Source organism: Eptesicus fuscus, chromosome 5 (assembly GCF_027574615.1).
Source record: "Eptesicus fuscus isolate TK198812 chromosome 5, DD_ASM_mEF_20220401, whole genome shotgun sequence".
Classification (NCBI taxonomy): Eukaryota; Metazoa; Chordata; class Mammalia; order Chiroptera; family Vespertilionidae; genus Eptesicus; species Eptesicus fuscus.
The window spans coordinates 22,129,017-22,139,236 of NC_072477.1; positions in this window are offsets into that span (position 1 = coordinate 22,129,017).

A 10,220-nucleotide genomic window follows, 5' to 3' on the forward strand; every position below is an offset into this window, starting at 1 on the left:
AGGGCCCGGCAGCAACCGGAAGCGGGGCGGGCCGGGGCACCGCGCGAGGAGGGGTGTGCGGAACGAACCACTGGCGGCGGGGGCCGCGGCGCGGAGCAGCCCGAGTGACCGCCGAGTGACCCAGCTGTGGGCGATGTGCGGCCGCGGAGCCAGGCCCGCCCGAGGGCGCCTGCGACTGTCCGGCGACCGGGTCGTCCTCGAGGTCCCGCACCTCCCGACCTCCCCGCGGAGCTGGCTCGGAGCTGGGCGCCCTTCTCCGCGGGGTGCCGGGGGCACCGCGCCTCCCTCCTCCCCGAGACCGACCGGCGAAGAGCAGAAAGCGGGCACGGACTTTGAACTTGGGCCTTGGCGACTCGCCGGCCTGATCTCACACTTGTTTGGCCTTGGGCAGGTGGCATGGCCTCCCTGAGCCTCGGGTTCCTCGGCTGTAATTTAAAAAGCAATCGCCAGCTTCCTGCCTCCCTAAGCCCGGAGCAAAGAAACGGAACTCCCGAAGAACCTCCCATGGCCCTTCGCCGAGATCTTCACCGAGAAGCCTTCCTTCTGCAGCAGCATCTCCCGAACTCCCTGCTCCAGCTCTCCAGCCAGGCTCCTCGTCCCTCGGACACCCTGTGCATTTGGGAGGCTGTTCGTTTGTGTCTCTACCCCCAGAAGAGAAACCCCGTGTATTGTTCAATGCTGTATCCCCAGCACTGAGGACAGAGATCGGCATCGGTTGGGTGTGCAATAAATATTTTCGGGCTGAATTCGGGCCTCGGGGCTTTGGGTAGAGTAGACCATCTGCCCTTATCTTCAAAGTGGAAAGCACAGAGCACCCCCTTTTCTTCTTTAGTTTCCTGGCTCGCCTTCCTGTTAGTAAAGGTTTTCTGTAGGCTTCTGACTGAATGAAGGACGAATGAATGAGTGAGCCCCTTGGTTACTGTTCATACTGGTTTCTTTAGGTGAGTCTCCTTGCTGGGCCCTCAGGACCTTTATGGTGCCTTCACTCATCCATACTCTGAAAGCACTTCCCCCGGAACTCTGGAGGGATCGGCAGAAGCCCTAAAGAGAAACAGAAGAACATCCTTGCCCTGCTACTGCCCCTGATCAAGTCCTCAGCATCCTTCAACCTGGCTTATTACTTTCTTTTTATTGTTGACAGTGTTACAGTTGTCCCCATTTTCCCCTTTTCCCCCCCTCCACCCAGCCCCCACCCCACCTGATTTATTTTTTAAGTTTCCTAATTTTCCGTGGGCCTCCACTCTTTTTAAAAAAAATATGTATTTGTTGCTTTTAATTTTAGAGAGAGAGAGAGAGAGAGAAAGGGAGAGGGAGAGAGAATCATCAGTTGGCGGCCTCTTGCTGGAGACCAAGCCTGTGCCCTGACTGGAAATCAAATCAGCGACCTCTTGGTGCACAGGATGATGCTCAACCACTGAGCCACACAACCACTGAGCCACACTGGGCAGGCACCACTCACGTTCTCTATCCTCCACACCTGTGTCAAAGATTCAACTCTAATCCTGTCACTCCCCCTAGTTAAAGTCTTCCGATTGCTTCTGCCTTTGGCAGGATAAAGTTCAAACTCCTCAGCCTGACCAGGCACCTGGCCTCTGGCTACATTGTGATAGTCCTACCCACACTACCCAGCATAGCCCCAAAGTATCCTCACTCCTTCAGATGTCTGTGTGGGTTGTTCTCTTATTTACCTAGGACTGTAATCATCCCCCAAAGCCATTTACAATCCCCTCCTAATCCCTTTGGGCAGAGTTAACATACCTTTTCTGTGCTTGCAAAGCATGGTGTTTGTATCTCTACGTTGCTTTGTAATGTCCTATTTACCTGTCTGTCTCCTCTCCTGGGCAGAGTAGCAGGAGGAAAGAGATGTTCCAATACCTCATTTTATCGCACTTCACTTTATTGTAGTTTACAATGTTTCAATTTTTACAAATTGAAGGCCAGATCTTTCACCGGCAGAAAGATTACAACTTGCTTTATTGCGGTACTCGCTTTATTGCAGTGGTCTGGAGCGGAACCCGAAACATCTCTGAGGTATGCCTGAATTTTCCTCTATCCTCTGCACAGAACATAGTGCCTGGTCCTCTTTAGGTACTTAATAAATACAAGTAGAATGACTAAATACTGCTGGATGCAGCTAAAGAATCCAAGATCAGTAATTAGAACTATGGCAATCCCTTGTAAGGGGTTGCTGTTAATATTTTTTAGATGGTTACTTAATTTTTTATTTATTTTTTATTCATCTCTATTGTTGAAAGTATTATAGATGTCCCCATTTTCCCCCATTGACCCCCCTCCTGATCACTCCCCTCCCCCTCCCCCATTGTTTTAGTTTTAAATAATTAATTTTTGAGATTCTTATCTAAGGGTTATAAGTACACGCCTGAATCAAGTGACAAAGCATTTATCCTGGAATTTCAGTGATCACCCAGGTTAACCTTAGATGTTACAGGCAGAGCCACCACACACACACACACACACACACACACACACACACACACACACACACACATGCACAGTAGTCTGCAAAGTCCCCCTCAGAGGATAAAGGTTGAATTGATTTCCTTGAGATTTGCCTATGAACTTCCATGGAGTCCAAGGTCCAACTCAATAGACTTCCACCCTCTTCTGTGTTGAGAGCCTCCCAGGACACAGCATCATCGACTGGGACAGGAGTTTATGAACATAAGTTGTGGCAGGGTTCAAAAGAGAATGTTTAAAAATGTATTGTAAAATATACATTCAAAAGAGTGTATTAATACATGTGTATGGTTTAAAGAAAAATAATGAAAGGAATATCCACCCTCACCACCCAGCGTAAGGAATGGGAAAGCCCTGTGTGGCCCTCCTTGCTGATCCTCCCAAAGTTAACCACCGCTACGCTGAATTATGTTTTAACCACCCACTCACTTTGTAGCTTCAATACGCACGTGTCCTAAACTATACTCAGTTTTGCCGATTTTTTCAATTGAGGAAAAGACGTGTGTACTTTCAAATTATGTAAGAAAAATGTTTGTTTCTAGGAAGGTTAATAATGGCTCTGTTAATGAAAAACACCACAGAGTGGCAGCTGGCCTTAAATGATACATACGGTGCCCTGGGTGGGTTGCTCAGTGGTTAGAGCACCGTCCCATGCACCAAAGGGTCACGGGCTTGATCCCTGGTCAGGGCACATACCCAGATTGCAGGTTTGATCCCCAGTCAGGGCACGTATGGGAGGCAACCCATACGTTTCTCTTTCACATCAATGTTTCTCTCCCTCTCCTTTCTCTCTCTGTAGACTCAGTGAAAAACATATCCTTAGGTGAGGATTTAAAAAGGAAACACACACAGCATTCTTTCCCCTTACCTGAAATCCCGCAGTATTCGTATGTGTGGTCTGAACTCACACCCTCGCTTATATATTTGTGAACATTATTGACCAATGGCAGATGGGGCTGCAGCCTGTCCTTCCACTTCTGGGCTCCATAAATAGAGACGATACGCTTCGTATGACGCCTGACGTGTAGATTCCATCTATCTCTCCATTCAGTTTTAAATGAAAACTAGTGGATAGGTGAATACTCAGTGAAGACCTAGACATTGTTTGGCCTATTTTAAAATGTAGCATAAATGGAGTCACAGTGCCTGTATCATTCTGTGACCTTCTGCTTTCACCCAACATTACGTTTCGAGAATTTATCCATGTTAAGTTGAGCTGTAGTTCATTGATTTTGATTGCTGTATTTCAGACACTCACTCCACTTCCCAACCTGAAGGAGGAGAAGATGGCAGAATTCAAGTGATGTTCAGGTGTAGGTGATCTGGCCAGTGAGTTCTCCCCAGCTCTGCCAGAGATGGGGGCTGTGGGCCCAGCAGACAGCCTCCCCACCAGTGTTTGAACCTCTGCAGGAGGAACAAGCCACAGGGCCTCTCCTTTCTGCAGAGCTGAGACGCCATATTTCGGTGCTGGACTGATTTCAGTATCCTCAGGAGGATACAGGGAGGAAGATGTTCACTTTGGAGCTGCCTCGCTGGCGGATTTGGAAGCAGCTGTCAGGAGCTCCCTGCTGGAGGCCAGTGCAATGGAAGACGCTGAGTAACTCTATCCCCAAATGTTCAAGGGGCTCTGTAGGTCTGTAGGCAAGGACAGAAGAGATGGCATTTCAGGAGGGTCCTCTATTAGCTGACTTTTCTGGGCATCAGTTGAAGTGGAGGGTGGGACATGGCAGGGGGTCAGCCAACCAGCTGTGGCCTCTCTCTGCATATTCATAAGCCCCCCACACCGGTTGGCTGTGCTAGGCAGTCCCCACTGTCCCCAGTGCCCAGGGCTGTAGCAGGGCTGAGGCTGTCAGACCCCGCCTTGCACTGAGAAGGGGCAGAAGACTTCCCTCACCCAGCCACAGGCACCAGGCCTGACTGGGGAGGAAGCAGGGAAACCAAAATCACTTCCTGACCATGGCTCCGTGTGCCCAAGGCTGGTGAAGGGTGGACTGCTCCATCTCCTCGGGTGGTGGCCCCACCTGGCTGCAGAGCCCAGGACTCAGACCAACCCGAAAGCAAGCATCTTCTCTGTGAGTAACACCATCCCTTCCCTTTACCTTGCCGGAGCACTTTTTAAAATGATGGAATGTTTATTATTAAAATATTTAACTATGCAGAAAAGTGGGGGGACTGTCAGTGTCTACATACCCATCATCTAGACTTAACAACGGTTGACCTATTGCTATATTTGCTCCATCTGTTTTTGTTGGCCGAAATACTTTCAAGTAAACTACAGCCACAGAGACATGGCACTCCTCCGTAGCCTGGTGTGCTTCTCCCGAGCACATTTGAAACTCTTCTTTCGTTAGGTTCGCACACCTGCCTTGAGTGAGGGGGCGCTTATCATCCCTATTTTAGGAAAGTGGAAAAGGCAGAGGCTTGAGGGCAAATGGCTGGGGATAGAGTTCAGACCTCTCACCTCACAGCCCAGGGCACCTGTCTTACTTACCTCACAGCCCGATGGAAGGATCTCTTACATGCGGGGGTGTTTTCCTAGAGAGCGATGATCCATCGCAGCTACTGTGTGTGATCTGAGGCATGCCCCTTCATCTCTCTGGGCTTTGTCTGCCTCATGCATAAAGCAAGGCCACGGCATGAAGATCCAGGGTTCCCTAACACTGGTCTGTGATGTTTTCATTGGTTTTTCACAATAGGCAATGTATGGAGTTTTTTTACAAAGCTAAATTTATTTATTTATGCCCTTTGTTCTTTTTTAAACGTGATGGTTAAGATTCTTTTCTTTTACGAAATAGAAATGATAGTAAATTGTAGTCTTTTGTATGCTTACTTTTTGTGCTCTTATCGGCAAATAAAATGCTAGCAATTCTGAATCTGGTCCCATTATTTTATGTTATCAGTCGTTGAAATCTAAAAGTTTGGAAACTGCTCATTGTACCAGGTAATCCCTAAGCCCCTTCCAGCACAAACATTCAGGGCTGTGGGACCTTCCAAAAGTTATTATTATCAGGGCTGGAGAGTGCAGGCCCCGGGCGTGTGTTATTACATGTGATCTTCACTGCAACCCTAGGAGATAGCACTGTTATCAACCCCATTTTACAGAGGAAGAAACGGGGGAAAGAGGCGAAGTTAACTTGCATAAGGTCACATAGAGCTAGTGCATCCTACGTAGGTCTGACCCCCGGTAGGTAGATCGTTCAGCAGTTCATAGGCTCCAGGGACGCCGGCCATAATGGCTTCTGACTTGATTGTATGTCTATGGGTGGACAGGACTGTGTGGCCTGAGCCGTCAGTCTGACCTCCTCTCCCCATTTCCACCATCCGTCAGTGGGGCAGGGAGCTCTCAGGGCTGGGCCAGAGATGGATGGTCCAGGCGGGGGTGATGCAGCACCCCTCCCAGCGGCCCCATCTGAAGGAATGAAACAGAGATGAGGTTGTATATGCAAACACCTTAGCCAAGCATAAAAATACTGCCTGACCCCGAGATGTGCTGCTGAACAAGTGTTACATTGGCAGCTAAAGTTTGCTGAGCCCGGTAAGGACGAGAGGGGAGTACTTGATGGTCCAGCAATACTGTGTGTGTGTCAGACAAAAGTGTGTTTGGATATAAAAGTGTGATTAAGTGATCACTATTATGATGGGCCCATGGTGGGCCCTTAGATCCTGTCGCGTCTGCAGAGGAGAAGGCATTTTCCTCCATATTTTCCTAACAATATTGTGGGTGGTTATCTCCTAGGCGTGAGAACCCTCCCTCTACCCCTATGAGCAGAGCGTGGGAGGTCTCCAGGGAGACCCCCAGAGGGGCACAGAGGCACGGGGAGGCGGCGGTCTGTGCGATGATAATCTTGCAGACGCTGCCTGTCTTCTAACACGTCAGCTGAAAGGAGACAGCACGCGGCTTCTTTCTTTCTTATGTCTGTTACTTAAAATTCAACCTCGCCCTCACGTCACACTTTGTAGCTGTAAAATCCTGTATAACCTCTTCACAGAAATCTCGTGAGCCCCGTGTTCTGTGCTCATGTTTGTAGCAAAATTTGCTTCTCCAGTGGGGCTTTTTATGTCTGGTGCCCAGCAGTATATATATTTGGGAAAGACTCAAGGAGAGAAAATGCAAGCTTTGTTTGTTTAACAGACTTAATTTTTTAGAGTAGTTTTAGGTTCCCTGCAAAATTGAGCAGAATGTACAGAGATTTCCTCCACACATGCACAGCTTCTCCCTCAAGTGCAAGTTCTTAATTACTAAAGGCAAAGGTTGCCTTTCTTTAAGTTAGAAAAGTAAAAATATACCCATAGAAAATATGGAAAATACAGAAAAAAAGTAGAGAAGACAATGGGGTGGTGAGGGCCTGGGAAGGGAGGAGGAAGGGAGAGAGCTAGAAGAGGTTAGTAGGGTGAAAAGGAGGACCTATGTAATGCTTTCAACAATAAAGGGTAAAAGAAAAAAAAAAGAAAAGAAAAAGAAGTAGAGAAACAAAGTTACCTATGGTTCCATCACTCATAAAGAACTATTGTTTACATTTTAATGTATTTCTTTCTCATCTCTTTTATTTGTATTTAATTTCTTTGTATGTAATTTCTCTCCCCCACTTACTATAAATATTCTATAAGCTCTTCTTAAACACGATTTTAAAATAATAGCTGCATAATATAGTCTCTTGAAGATGATACATACTTTATAATTTATTTCACCAATCTCTACTCTTATAAATAATACTGGGATAATCATTTTTGACATAAATCTGTGGTTATTGCCTATTTTCTTAATTCTATTTCTTAGATGTAGAATTATTAACTCAAATGGTATAAACATGTTTGCTTTATCATGTATACCACATAAATATTTCCCAAAAATACATGAAAAATGAGCAAGATTACTGAGAGTCAAGAAATACAAGTAATGAGATAACACTCATATAGGCCAATATTTAAAATATTGATAATAACCAATGTTGATGAAGATGAAGGGATATGTGTCCTTTTATAGATATGTTGGTAAGAGAACAAATAGGCTATTTAAAAGTATATATACAAATAATGCATGAAAACATTCTTTGTTGTTGTTCTTAATCCTCACCCGAGGATATTTTTCCATTGAATTTTTAGAGTGAGTGGAAGGGAGGGGGGAAACAGAGGGAGAGAAACATTGATGTGAGAAAGCACATGGATTGGTTGCCTCCTGCACATACCCCAACCAGGGCTGGGGATCAAGTCTGCAACCAAAATATGTGCCCTTGACCAGAATCAACCCGTGACCCTTCAGTCTGTGGGTCAATGCTCTATCCACTGAGCCAAACCAGCTAGGGCATGAAAACATTCTTATAAAAATCCAATTAATACAGAAATATACAGAGTAAAAATGGAAAGTTCTTCATCAGTCCCTCATCCCAAACAGGTGGTACATTCCTGGAGGGCATTTGGGCAAAAAACAAAATGTTTAATGTCGGCCTAGTCTTTGACTCAGAATTTCCTCTTCTAGAAAGAAATCCTAAGGAAATGATAGGATAAGTTCCCACAGAGGTAGATAGAGAAGTGTTCCTCTCAATGTTACTCTTACTCATAATAACAGCTGACAGGTATCAGCAATTTACTATGTGCCAAGAACTATTCTAAAAACATAACATACGTTAACTCATTGGATCCTCACCAAAACCCTATGATAGTGGTAGGTATTATGGTTATTCCCATTTTATTGATGAGAAAGCTGAGGTACAGAGAGGTAGCAAAGCTAGTAAGTGGCCCTCAGGAATCAAGTCTAGGCAGGAATCAGAGGCCCACACTCTCAACCTTCATGCTGTGTTGTTTCTACTGCTATAACAGTGAAAACACAGGAACAAATCTATCAAAGGGACTTCATCTAATCAATTAGAGTACACCCATGCAATGCCATCTCATCAGCTTTCACAATGTTGATTGATTTTCATTGACATGAAAGAGAAAAAAGTGAAGCTATAGAACTATGTATCTACACTGATTGGCCAGATTATTATGATCTCTGAACGCATAATAATCTGGCCACTCAGTGTGTGTGTGTGTGTGTGTGTGTGTGTGTGTGTGTGTGTGTTAGAGGCCCGGTGCATGAATTCGGGCATGGGTGGGGTCCGACCAGCCTGGCCAGGGGTAGGGGACATGGGCGGTTGGCTGGCCTGGCTGCTGGTCGAACTCCTGGTCGAGGGGACAATTTGCATATTAGCCTTTTATTATATAGGATATATACTGAGTGGCCAGATTATTATGCATTCAGAGATCATAATAATCTGGCCACTCAGTGTATAATTATTCCATTTTTTTGGCTTTTACCATTTATATAATTGTGAGAAATTATGTAAAATTATCTGCACACAGAGAAAGAAGTTTGGAAGAAAATGGACACCAAAATGTTATTTGTGGTTTTTTTCTGGAAGGCGCATTATAGGCGTCTTTCTTCTGCTCTTCATACATTTCTGTATTTGCGAAGTAAAGTGATCCCATGTTACTTGCATCATCTCAGAAGAGCAGTGAAGCTAATTTTAAAGGGCTGTGACAATTGCTCCTTTTATCAGTGGATGGGAGAGTGCTGCTAGTTAATTTTCAAACAGAAAGCATTGCTGCTTCTCGCCACACCCAGATAAAGGGCTTTGGGCAGCACGCTGCCCCCAGCACAGAGGTTTCCTGTTTCTCGGCCCAGATGCAGAGTTTCCATGATTGTCCTACAGAGACGGGCACAGACACCTCCGGGTGCCCGGCCGCAGCGGAGTCTGGCTGCATTTCCAGATTCCCGCCCCGAGACATTCCTGCTGATTGTTACTTCATGAAACACACCGAGCCCCTAGTAGTTCTGGCTTCTGGAGCACACACACTACATGGGACCTCAGAAACCATACCTTAAATACCCACAAGGGAGAGCTGGCAAAGTGTGTGGGTCTATGCACTCTCTTGCACATGTGTGGTCTCTCTCTCTTCCTCCCTCTCTCTCTGTATTGACTTTGTTCCATGTAGGTGCTACATGAATCTGAAATAAAGTGCCTCTAATACAAGGAGTCAGTCTACTCGTAAATGAAGCGCCTACAGCACAATTAATTCAGCGGAGTCGGCAAACATCTATTTGGTGACAGTTGGCAGCCAGGCACTACTTGGAGACACAGAGGGCGCTCACAGTCTGAAGGGGAAGACATGTGATCACGTTAGGGAGGTGGTGACATTGCAGTTGGATTTTAGAAGAAGAGTCGGGGTTTATCAGGTGGAAAGGTGGGAGAAAGGCCTTCCAGGCCGAGGGAAGAGTAAGGGCAAAGACATGAGGCACGAAGGAGTTTGGATGCTCGTGGAACACAAAGCCCAGGACAGGTCAACGTGAGTGAGTGTTGATGGCCGCAACTGAAGGGACAACCAAACCAACCAAACAGGCTGCATAGGGCAACCAGGCCAGTGGTGGGGGGTTGGGGGGGGGCAGTTGGGGGTGACCAGGCCAGCAGGAGGGGCAGTTAGGGGCGATCAGGCAGGCAGGCAGGTGAGCAGTTAGGAGCCAGTGGTCCCGGATTGTGAGAGGGATGTCCAACTGCCGGTTTATCGGGCCTAAACCGGCAGTTGGACATCCCCCGAGGGGTCCTGGATTGGAGAGGGTGCAGGCTGGGCTGAGGGAAACCCCCCATGCACGAATTTCGTGCACTGGGCCTCTAGTTTAAAATAAATTTATAAAAAACATAGGTGAGTGTTGAGGGTAGTGACTCCAAAGATGTTAGATTAAACTTGGCAATAATAATTTCTTT